Source organism: Pituophis catenifer, unplaced genomic scaffold (genome assembly GCF_029215685.1).
Source record: "Pituophis catenifer annectens isolate HBS135680 unplaced genomic scaffold, rPitCat1.0.hap2 SCAF_14, whole genome shotgun sequence".
Classification (NCBI taxonomy): Eukaryota; Metazoa; Chordata; class Lepidosauria; order Squamata; family Colubridae; genus Pituophis; species Pituophis catenifer.
In genome coordinates, this window is record NW_027256894.1 from 22,521,478 (window position 1) to 22,533,601 (window position 12,124).

A 12,124-nucleotide genomic window follows, 5' to 3' on the forward strand; every position below is an offset into this window, starting at 1 on the left:
CATTAATCTTGCATGCGGCATGTTTTATTCATATCAAAGCCATCAGTACCATTTTGGTGGTGAAAGAACAGCTTATTTTCTGGCTGGGCTTTGGCACCATTGCTTGGTGGAAGAAAATAGACACAGGACAGCAGGCAATTAGTGGAGTGTTAAGGAGCATTTTCCCTCCCTTTAATCAGCCTGGACAGCATTTTTCACACTCGCTGGATAGTAGCTGCTTGCTACAATATTTAGGTCTCGCTCACTCATCTTTTAGTGGACACAGAGTGGAGAAAGATCAATTTTCATAGGAGAAGAACAGTCAGAGCTGGGAGGGATGGAGTTAAGCAAGTCATCAGCCTGGAGTCCTTACATCGCCACAAATGATGCAAGCCCCTCCCTTCTTCAATTCCATTGATCCTTGTATCTGATGCCAGTTTAGGGTTGAATTTGAGTTGGCTAGATTCTTGTGTATAAGCTTGAGCAATAAATCCAACTGCCATTTAACATATGTCCCCGATTCTTTGCACCTGACAGTTTTGCCACCATGAGCTTTGGGTGTAAATCTACAGGTTTTGCGCAATAGGCTAAGGCAGGGCTCTCCAATCTTGGCAACTTTAAGACTTGTGGACCTCAAGCTTTGCTGGCTGAGGAATTCTGGGAGTTGAAGTCCACAAGTCTTAAAGTTGCCAAGGTTGGAGACCACTGGGCTAAGGCATAATCTGGCTTTTTGGCTCAGTGTGTGATAGGAACATGGCAAGCAGTGGGTTGTTGAACAAACTGTGGTTCAAACAAATCATTGTTAACTCAGCGTTTCTCAACTTTGGTGACTTTAAGCTGAGTGAACTTCAACTCCCAGCTTAAAGCTGCCAAGACTGAGAAACCTTGATCTAACTAAGGATGGTTTATGAGGTTTACGAAATGAAGGATTAGCAGGATATGTGAAGTGGGCTGTAAAGTCACATTAACCAAGCATCAATCTCAGCACAGCCGCTCCAAAGAAAAGGGGACAGTCCAAAGATCTCCAAACTGTAGACCAGAACAAATCCATTAGTCCTTTGTCTCGTGTACCCCAGCCTGTTGGATTGCCGAGTTCTTGAGAGTCTCTTTTCAAATACAGGTAACTGGGCTGTAAGTTTGATATTTGGTTATGAGCATTATTGTTTTGGGGGGGGTCAAATCATTAATATGGTATGGGCAAAACTCTTTCCTTGAGTGTTAGACTTTGCTTTTCTGTCCTGATCATTCACATTTAAGTAGTTGCATGTATTAATATTGGGTTATTTCAATGAAGGCCAATGAAGTATGATTCGTTGTAGAAATCAGTGATAGGAGGATAGTGTCAGAGAAACAGAAATCTCTTTTTCGGCAGGATATTAGTATGGTCTTTACATCTCTTTATCAACCTTAGCAACTTTAAGATGTGTGGACTTCAGTTCAGAATTTCCCAGCCAGGCCTCACATCTTAAAGTTGCCAATACTGAAAAACAGTGAGGGAGAGAAATGATTTTTTAATACATCAAATCAACTTTAGTTTTTGTCTGGATCCGAGAACAGTATAGTTCATGAATTAAATTTAGTAAAGCAAGGAAGGAGTAAGCATTGGCTTGAAAGCATGAATGCCTGTGGAAATGAATTCTCGAGAGAGAGAGAGAGAACATCTTCCGCAAACACACAGCCAGGGAGTCCACGGGGTAACCAAGATGGAAGTATGATCAAAGTTGGTTTCATCCAACGTGATTAGTTTGGTTCTTTGGGGTTGAAAGAGATGATTTTTGAATTCCAGAGCACTTTTGAGAAATTCTGACCAAGCTCTTCATATATAAATAACTGGCTTTGTTGATTTCTAAACTAGCGTCAATCTCTAGAAATGACATTACTTGTTTGAAGGGGAGCCATATAGTCCTTGTTAATTAAATACGACCTTACTATCTTGGCTGGGTCAGCCCTTCAGGTTTCTGCTCGCCCTGGTCTCTTCAAAGATGCTCCTCGCCTGAAGGTCTAATTTTAATCCATACGTAACACTGCTGCCAGCCTTGGAGTGCAGATCTACCCTTAGGACCATTTTTCCCCACTCCTTAACGCTGCTTGCAAATTACTTTTTTTCCCCATCAACGAATTACAAACACGTACAGCTGTTCCGCTGAGTTGAGGTGGTGTTAATAAGCATTTCATTTGGTTTTGCAATTATCATTTATGATGTATGGCGCTCGCTTAAAAAAACACACACAGAGAGAACTTCACAGGGAAGGCTTAGGTTTATTTGCTTTAAATCTGGCAGGAGTATTTGCACAGCATTTTCTTTTGCTTGTTTTGCATTTGTTTATTCGGATGGGCGAGAACTGGGGGAGGGAGGGGAGAGAGAGAGAGGGCAAATAGCAAAGGGATCAGCTCAGAGCTCTTACCTGAGGGAAGAAGCTAATCATCCACCAAGAACTCAGGTCACCGTAAAATCAGATTTCCCCCCCCCCCACTCTCCCAAAAGGATGTATGATTTTAAAGGATCAGCTCTGCAGTACAATAATTAGCATTACGGAAGCGAATATTGTAGTCCAAGGTTGAACTGTGGTGATGCTCTCTGAGCTGGGTGATTTCTTGTAGACATTTCATGGCCCAATTAGGAAACATCATCAGTAGTAGAAGGGGAGGGGTTGGGAGGAGGAGGAGGAGGAGGAGGAGGAGGAGGAGGAGGAGGAGGAGGGAGTGAAGGGACTGTGGTGTTCTTGGTAGTTTCTTGCAGATGTTTCACGCCCCAACTAGGGAATATCATCAGTAGTAGAAAGGAGTGGGATGGAAAGAGGAGGGGTTGGGAGAAGGAGGAGGAGGGGGGACGGACTGTGGTGTTCTTGGTGGTTGACTTGCAGACGTTTCATGACCAAACTAGGCAACATTATCAGTGTGAGATGTTACCTAATTGAATAATGAAACATCTGCAAGAAAACAGCCAAGCTCAAAGAGCACCAAGGACCTCACAATTAGCATTATTCCAGCAATAGCCAAGGCTTAACGCCAGAGAATCCTGTAAATTCTCTGTGCGTGGATGTGTGTGTCACTCTGGGTATGCCACTTGGCATTCCAGTTTTACTGGTGTGTCTGGACCTCGTTCTTTTCTTCTTGCTATAATTCCAGGGGGACCCCTGATTTCTTAGGGCTGGCTTATCTCAGTGTGCAAGGGACACGGATTTATTTATCGGTCTGGAGTTTTTCCAGGTTGTCTCAAAGAACAGGAATTCCTCAAGGCACACCTTGGAACAACACAGCTGAAATAATATAGTTGACTACAGTAGAAAAAGGGCCCTCTAACAGTGGGCGCCTCTAGGCACGGTTCTTAGATATTGCCCACTAAAGTGGACTCAGCTGAATTAAAAGAACAGCTGAACCTCTGAGCTGGTTAGGGATGGGCTTGTTATATCACATCATCTGTATGTGTAAATTCCATTTATTGGCACATGTTCCATTAAACTATTGATCAGGTCACGTGGCTCTCCCTGTCCTTAAGCAGAAGTTCACAAGGGAGGTTTAATTTCCATTTCCCCCTTTCTACCCTGTAGAAGGGGAGACCTGAAGCCATCCTAAGGCAACAGTCACATCCTAAGACAATAATCACACTCAAGAGCTCCCTGGAATGATACAAACTCAACTTTTGGCCATTGTGGGTCTTTGTTTTAAATCAGGAGAGGTTTGTGCGTTTGGTCCTTCTGGATGGGTGACCCCTTCCAGAAGTTCCTCTTACATTTTGTGTTTAACTACCCGACCCTTCTCCAGATGATGGGGTCATCATCCCTTTTTTTCAATGTATTGGATTTTTTCCCCCCTGGGCTGTAGGGAGTAAAAGTTGAAGTCCTCATATCTCCTTTCTGTTTCTCCCCAACCCATCGGTCAAGCAGAAAATCTGGTGGACCTCAGCCCAGTTTCTCCTGGGAAGCAGAAGCAAGAAGGGCTGCTGGAGAACTAGAAGATTCTCTTCCTGAGAAAGCAGGTTACAGGGATTGTCCAACTGGCCATGATGCCACTGCATCAGGTCACCATGGCAACCCTGAGTAGGCATGCAGCATATTGCAAAAGCTACCACAACCTGGCCTGTTTGCGATGATGATGATGATGATGATGACGACAACAATAACTTTATTGTCATTGTATGCATATACACGTGTGTATGCATACACACAGTATACCCATAAAAACGAAATTCACTCAACACTCAAAGACTAGGTCCAGCACACATAGCATTCCTCAAACACCCACCACCACCACCACAAATTCCCCACCCCTAAACCACCCAAACATCCACACAACAGACCAAGTAATACTGTCCAACAGTTCACTGATGGTGGCTCTTTAGTTCATTGTTGAGTGCAATTATAGCTCTGGGATAAAAACTATTCAGAAGACGTGTGGTCCGAGTTTTAATTGTTCCATATCTTCTGCCAGAAGGAAACAGTCCAAAAAGATTGTGAGAAGGATGGGAAGAGTCTCTGAGAATGTTATGCAACTTCCTCAAGCAGAGAGATTTGAAAATGTTGTCCAGGGCTGGTAGCTGGAGCCCGATGATATTCTGGGCAGTTCCAAAGATGATTGTGGTGTCTCGTGACCATTGCTTCTATTGAAGTTCCTCAGGAACTCATCTGGAAATGACTCTTTGGGTTCTATTACTCTTGCGTTGGCCTGCTCGCATGTCCAGAATGTTTTTCATGATACCAAACTCCGAGACCCTTTCGGCTTCAACATAGAGCATTGACTGAAACACCCACCATGGAGGAACAATTGGTGAAGATGACAGAAGTTGCAGAGATGGCACAATTGACTTGTTTGATTAAGGAAACACTACTACATTTGTTAGTGATTTTACGGAGTTTTTGCTGAAGTTGGAAAGCATTGACTTGTGATTTATGGGTTTGATGATTAGAAAGAATATAATATGGAAAGAATATAGGTAAGACATGGATGGAATCTATCTATGTAACCTTAAAGAGGAGAGATAAATTATAAAGGCATGTATAACTGTTGCAAAGATCAAAAGCACTCCTTTATATTTCCCTTTTTATTTTATCTCTCTTTCCTCTTTTTTCTTTTCTTTCTTTCTTTCTTTCTTTCTTTCTTTCTTTCTTTCTTTCTTTCTTTCTTTCTTTCTTATTTACTCATCCCCTTTCATCTTGCATCTTGTTTCCACAACCAGATTTTTCTGGGAATTTTGTAAGAAAAAAAAAATCTTGTGTTCTTTTCCTTCAATGCAATTGACCCCTGACCTCGTCATAAATAAATAATTAGCATTGCTATTATTTGGTAATGAATTGGTGCTAATCCCCTCTGTGTGTGGCAGATGGCTGGAATACAGGATTTATTTATTTAAAAAGGAAACAAATGAGTGTTTTGCTCAGGAAGGTGCTGCTTCCTACGCAACGCCGGTGATGGAAAATATGAGACAAATAGTTGCCCAGCGTGAGTCTCAAGAGGTGGAATGCTTGTGTAATCTCACAAGAGGATTTTGCTTTTGCTTCGTTGTCCTTAGTTAACACAGATGGTTTACACAACTTTGGGCCTCCCATCCAGTGATGTATGATGGGTGGGAAGCACCAGTTAAGCAAATGGTTGGGTGCAATACAGGTGATCCTCGTCTTACGACCGCCATCGAGCCCAAAATTTATGTTGCTAAGTGAAACATTAGTCAAGTGAATTTTGCTCCACTTTATGACCATTTGTTGTGGCCCATCAGCGGCCTGTGCAGTTAGTAGCTGATTCCGACAGCGAGGAGGCTGGTGTGGTGCTGTGCCAGCAGCCTGTGCAGTTGGCACTCGAGTCGGACAATGAGGAGGCTGGAGAAGTTGTGGTGCCAGAGGCGGGGATTCAGCCAGGGCCTTCAGAACCTCCAGAAGCTCCCATAAGTGAAGAGGGAGAAGAGGAGGAGCCTCTTCTCGATGCACGAGCGCACAGAGCTGCGAAAAGGCAGGAGTGGCTCCTCAGGAGGAGGTCTCCTCGAGAGTAAGACTTGGGCTAATTGGCCACTCCCCTAGCCTATTTAAGGAAGAATGACAACTGATGCAATTTGCAGGAAACAACTTCGTTCAAATTCCTTTGAGTCTTGATTACAGAAACATTTGATTTTGGCTCTTGTTTTTCTCTTATCAGTTTTCCTGCAAATTGCTTCTGGGCATTCTGCCAACCACAGTAAGATTATGGTTATCTGAAATACTGTGCCTCAGAACTGAGTTATTATTCTTTGAATTCTTGTCGGCTGTTAATGAAGTTAAATTAACAGCCCTTGTTCAGAAAAGACTGATTTAAACTGTACTTGTGTTCAAACAACCACTAGTAGTTAGTCGTTAGTAGTCTTTAATTAGTAAATTAAGGTTTGTTGTTTGATGATTGATTTGCTTGACAATTGACTTTTTCCAAGATTTTGGGAATACCTGTGCAAATTGTCACCGAAAGACCAGCTCCGGACTCAAGATATTGATTTCTAAAGCTCACATTTTCCTGCTTTTTAAAACTCGTTGATTGAAAGCAAAGCTGCTGGTTTTCAATCTACTTCACGCTGCATGCCAGCCAAGACGGAAGGGACAATTTCAAAAATGATTTTTTTTTAAAAAAAAAAGTCTGCATTATTTTATGATGGAGGAAAGGGAAACAGGTTAGAGACGTTACATCGGGGGCAGCAATGATTTTGATTTTCCATTTTCTCAAAGCATGTGGACCTTTCTCCCAACGGAGGTATTTTTAGTAGCAAGAAACCTGATTTAGATCATGCATTAAATCAGCATAAAGCAGAATCAAATCCACACGGTTTTCTTCCCATGAATTGTGACTCTATCATCCAGAAGTCCCAACTGTACTAGTTGAGAATTCTAGGGATTGTAGTCCTAACACAACCAGGAGTTGAGGATAGTTAAATTAAAGCAGAATTCCCCACCCATGGCAATTTCCAGGTCCGTGGACTTCAAATCCCAGAATTCCACCACCAGCAATATCCTTTGCTGAGAATTCTGGGAGCTGAAGTCCACCTTTGAATCCTCCAAGGTTTGCAAAGGCTGAAATAGAGGATCTGATTTAGACTGCAGAAGATCAGATTTATGGCTGCTCTCTGCCATCAGACTGCTGCTGCTGCTGCAGCTAACTTAATTACTCTCTATCAGCTTAATCCACCTCGTGGGGCTGCTGCGAAGCAAATACAAACGGGGAGGGCAAGAGAAGGGATGCATGCTCCCTCCCAACTCCTTGGAGGAGAGTCAAGATGAACATCTAGTAAATAACCGAAGAGGCAGTAAGAGCACCGCAGAGACAATTAGTCCTGCCTCCTGCCAAACTCACCAGGTTGATAAGTTGTGAAAGCTTTCTGGAAAAATAGCAACGACTTGGGAAAGAGCCCTGGCTGATTCCCACGGATTTTCCCACCTTCTTAGACCAAATGCCTGGTCCTCGGCCAGTGTCAAGAGTTTTCGTTTCTGGATGGGAAATAACTCATTCTTGGGAGGCTTTCTACTAGCATCCTGCACAATCCGTGGGAATAAAAGTCGCCCCGATTTGAAGTTGCATTCTGAGGAAAAAGCATACTTCAAGGGCGATGAGGCTTCCCAACTTCACAAACTTTAAATGGCCTGGACTTCAATTCGGTATGGATGTGCATACTCCTTTCTTCTCTCCTGCTGAGGAGGAGATGAGAAAGTCAACATGGAGGCTTCAGTTGTGGTTGCTACCTTGGGTTTTCTCAGATGCCTGCATTCTTCTTCCTCTTCCCATCCTCCTCCTCCTCCTCCTCCTTCTTCTTCTTCTCCTTCTCCTCCTCCTCCTCCCTCCTCCCTCCTCCCTCCCTCCTTCTTCATAAACTAAATTATTCTTAAAACCATGGTCTACATAGGTTCATCTAGAAGAATAGCGGTGTTGCATTGCTTCATCCGTCATCTAAGGAAGACAAATGATCTTTCCACAAAGATATTTCTTTGCTGACGTGTTGCACACCTCAGCAGCTCCACATCCCATGACGGGGTTTTTCCCAACAGAGCAAATCCGCCTGTGCCCAAACCCACTTCGGATTGGGTGATCTTGAAAGAGCAACCAGGCACACAATTGAAGTGAACAGATGGAAGATTAGGGAAAATTGGGCTGGTGATGAGAACCTGAGCAGCTGAGGGATTCTTTCAGTTGCATAGAAATCGGTCTTCTAAACCTCTGAGAAATTCAAAGAAAGTCACACCCAGCAGGGAGGCAGAAATTAACAAAGACAATTTGCCCAATGCAATTTGTAGAAGAGAAAGAAAATTGTGTGGGCTGCAATTACGATAGAGAAGGACACAGAGTCAACCCAATGTCACATTGCAGATTCTGGTACATCCTATGGATGTAAGGGCTTATGAACAAATGTGTTCCCAATACAATGTTGTTGTTATTTTGCTTATTATCTCTTTCGTTTTTATGTTGTCTTTTCAAAGCTTTTGTATGCTGCCCCAAGACGCTTACGATTAGGTAGGGTTTGTAAGTTGAACAAAATAAATGAGTAGCTCAAACCCTTCGCTTAAGCAACGAGACGTACAAGGAAGAAGAAAGCTAATTGCTGATCAAGGATGCAGAAAGCGATACTATCCAGAGAAGGTGATTTCATTTCATCCGGCGCAGGATGCTTCCGCACAATCCAAAGACGACAAACGTTTAATTGCACAGCGAGACGACTGGCTGCCTCGCGTTGTGTTTTGCAGGGTTTTTGTCGAGGCATCCAGATAGAGAGAGCGGGGAGCAGATAATAAGCTCAAGCCACAGTCAAAATGATAAGGGAAATACAGGGAGCCCAGGGAATGCTAAACAGATACGGGGCTGACACTGCTATTGTCTGGGCCATTTAGAAGCTGGCGAAGCGTGAGACAAAAAGGTCCTTAGAAGACCAAAAAAAAAAAAAAAAGGAGCTGCAAGGTTTCAGGAGGAGAAAAAAAATAGATGTATTTGGCAAGAAATTATGGGATGTTTCATGCTCCGTGGTGGGTTTTTTTTCAGTAGTCTTTGCCAAGGTGGGACGTGCTTCAGGTGGCCCACCTCTCTCTTCCCCACTTAACTCAGATGATCTCATGTTTATTTTGGAGTCTGGTGCCTCTCTCTTTGTCCCTCCACCCTATCTGTTCCCAATGAGGGGGATTATCGTCATAGAAGCCATGCATGAAAGAGAATATTAAGGCGGCCACACACAGTTGCATCAGGAAATGTGCTCGGAATAATCACTGAACTTCTGAACACCAGTTAAATCGCTTGGCATGCATTATGGATGGGATCTTCGAAGGGACTGGCTGGCTGTACCTCTCATCCTTCTGCATAGGTTATCTTTTTGGTGACACCAGGAAGAATGGTAAAAGCTTGGTGGGCAAGCTATTGAGATCTGCCTCCTGAATGTAGCGGGTGGCTATTGTCCTCCACTACAAAGTTGTCGTATAACCCAGCTTGAACCTGCAGGTTAGTGCAGAAGGTTCTTGCCATCATCTGAGGCCTCCCTTCCAAGTCAACTTGGAAGCTACAACTGATGTAGGATGTTACACAACTGAGCTGACTAATCCCTGTTCTGGAGGAACTTTCGGCATCAAGACCCAATCCAAAGTGTTGTTCACCTAGAAAGCTTTTTCTAGGGCATGGGCCATTGTTACCTTCAGGACTGTCCCCTTTCTGTAGGTTCTGACTGACCTACATAATCCAGGAGGGAGAAGATGGTCCAGATATCCACCTTGAAAGTAAACTAGGGCGCTGGGGCTCAGAGATTGGCTTTCATGGTAGTAGCTCCCCTCCTCAAACAGAGATGGCTACAGAGATGATAGATTAGTTGTGTCTCTGTCCCAGTTATTTTTCAGAAGATAATGAAAACTGTCCTCTTTAAAAGAGAATTTGGACTTGTTTGACAGCAAATCCATTGGGTTTCATTTTTTTAACTTTTTGTTTTACATATGGATGTTGTGTTTTTAATATGGATTTACTTTGGTGTTCAATGTTGTTAAATCAATCAAACTCCACTCGGGATCCTGGCTAAGGAACAATATGTGGCAAGAGGGAATCAACTGAAGAAAAATGAAGTTGATCCACTCCAGAGTGGACTTAGATTTCAGAACCACGGAGAGCAACATCAGAGCTTTCCTCCTGAGATCACCATGTCTGAAACCCCACAGCCCACACCCTATGATGAGACGGGAAAGGATCATGGCAGCGATGAGTAGGGAATGACTCTTGAGCAAGCTTTGTAGCCTGTCCTATTTAACCATGAAGGCAGACATTAAGACGATATGGTGGAGAAGGCAAAATCAGCAGGTTGCATCGTTGAGAATGTGATTTGAATAACAGATGTTTTGACATTGATTGTTTCTGGGTACGAATGTCTAACCATGTGGTCCCACTCCTGTGAATAACTTGGAGAGGCAGGCTGACATTAGTTCCCCTTGATTTATTTCTCAAGATGAAATGATTGAAACACAGATGACGCAGTCTTAGCTATGATCGAGGAACATGTTGTCTCTAATGGCATGTGAAGTGTGTAATTTATTTTGCGGTATGAGACATTCCCCAGTACTATCTACTTCTGCAGATGGAGTTTATGAGCATGAGGATGTTGGTCCCGAGTGGTGATTAAAACACATCTGCTCAATCACATTTCAACAAAGTGGTAGGGACTTCACTTCAGACACGCCTTCTCTTTGCAGGGACATTAGCCTTGCTTGGAGTTTGTGTCACTTGGCCAAACTATGGCACAAATATGAAGAGGGAGGCCATCAACCTAGAAATCCTAAGAATTGGAATCCTAAGACTTGTAATATGATGAGGAGTCCTATCATAACAATGTAAATTCTTCAAGGAAGGAGCTCAGAGCCACCTTCAGAATCTCAGCCACCCCCAGTGGCAAAGCAGATAATAGCAACAGCCCTTAGACTTATATACCGCTTCACAGTGCTTTTACAGCCCTCTCTAAGTGATTTACAGAGTCAGCCTCTTGCCCCCAACAATCTGAGTCCTCATTTTACCCACCTCGGAAGGATGGAAGGCTGAGTCAACCTTGAGACTTGGTGAGAATCGAACTGCCGAATTGCAGGCAGCTCAGAGTCAGGAGAAGTGGCCTGCAGTACTGCATTCGAACCATGGCGCCACCACCAAGTAAGGGCATTTAACAGAATAACAGAATTGGAAGGGACTTTGGAGATCTTCTAGTCCAACCCCCTGCTCAAGTAGGAGACTTGTAACATTTCAGACAAATGGCTGTCCAGTCTCTTCTTGAAAACCACCAGTGATGGAGCCACCCACAGCTTCTGGAGTCAAGTCGTTTCTCTGGTTAATTGTTCTCCCTGCCAGGAAATTCCTCCTTCGTTCTCGTTTGAAAGAGTTGGATATATTGGATCAAATGTAGACAAAAATGGATCTTCAGCTTCAGCTGTGATCTGCCAACAGTGCCCCCTGATTGTGTATCACAGTTTTGGGAAAGGACATTGTGATAGAAGTAAACTTTACTAAAGCACATTTCTGTGCTTGGATGCTGCTGTGGCATTTTGCAGCTGCTCTCTGTGGGCACTGAAGGTAGGAATTGCACTGCAGCAGAGGTCACAAGCTGTTGTGATAGGCCTTCTGTGCTCTAGAACAGGGGTGTCATTGAGGACCGCATCAGGGTTGTATTTGACCTTGGGGGGCCGGGGTGTGGCCAGTTTGACATCACTTGTGTCGGTGGTGCCTGTGGCAGCCCAAGTACTCTGCCAGCGAAATGTGCAACCCTCCCAAGCTCCATTTTTGCTGGCAGAGGGTTGCAGGAGGCCGTCCCAGCCAAAAACGGAGATTGGGAGTTCCATTTTCGCTGACAGAGGCACTGCGGGCTGGTCCTTCACTGTTTCTAGGGTGGCCCCACAGGCCAGATCTAAGCACCCCGCAAGCCAGGGGTTGCTTTGGGTTTGACACCACTGCTCTAGAATGTGGCAGGATAGAGTCCATTGTAGCCTCTTCTAGGCCACATCATGCAGCTAAAATCCAAGGCTTTGGGGTAGCAGGTCTTGCAGAATTCCTGTCTTGCAGGGAAGCTTGTAGAGCTTGTAGAAAGTACAAACCGGTCTAATTCTGATGCACTTTCAGATGTGATGTGGGCAAAACTACAGGGAATTTGCAGGCGGTACAAAGTATCCAAAAAGCTTGGGCCAACTTCAAAGAGCTG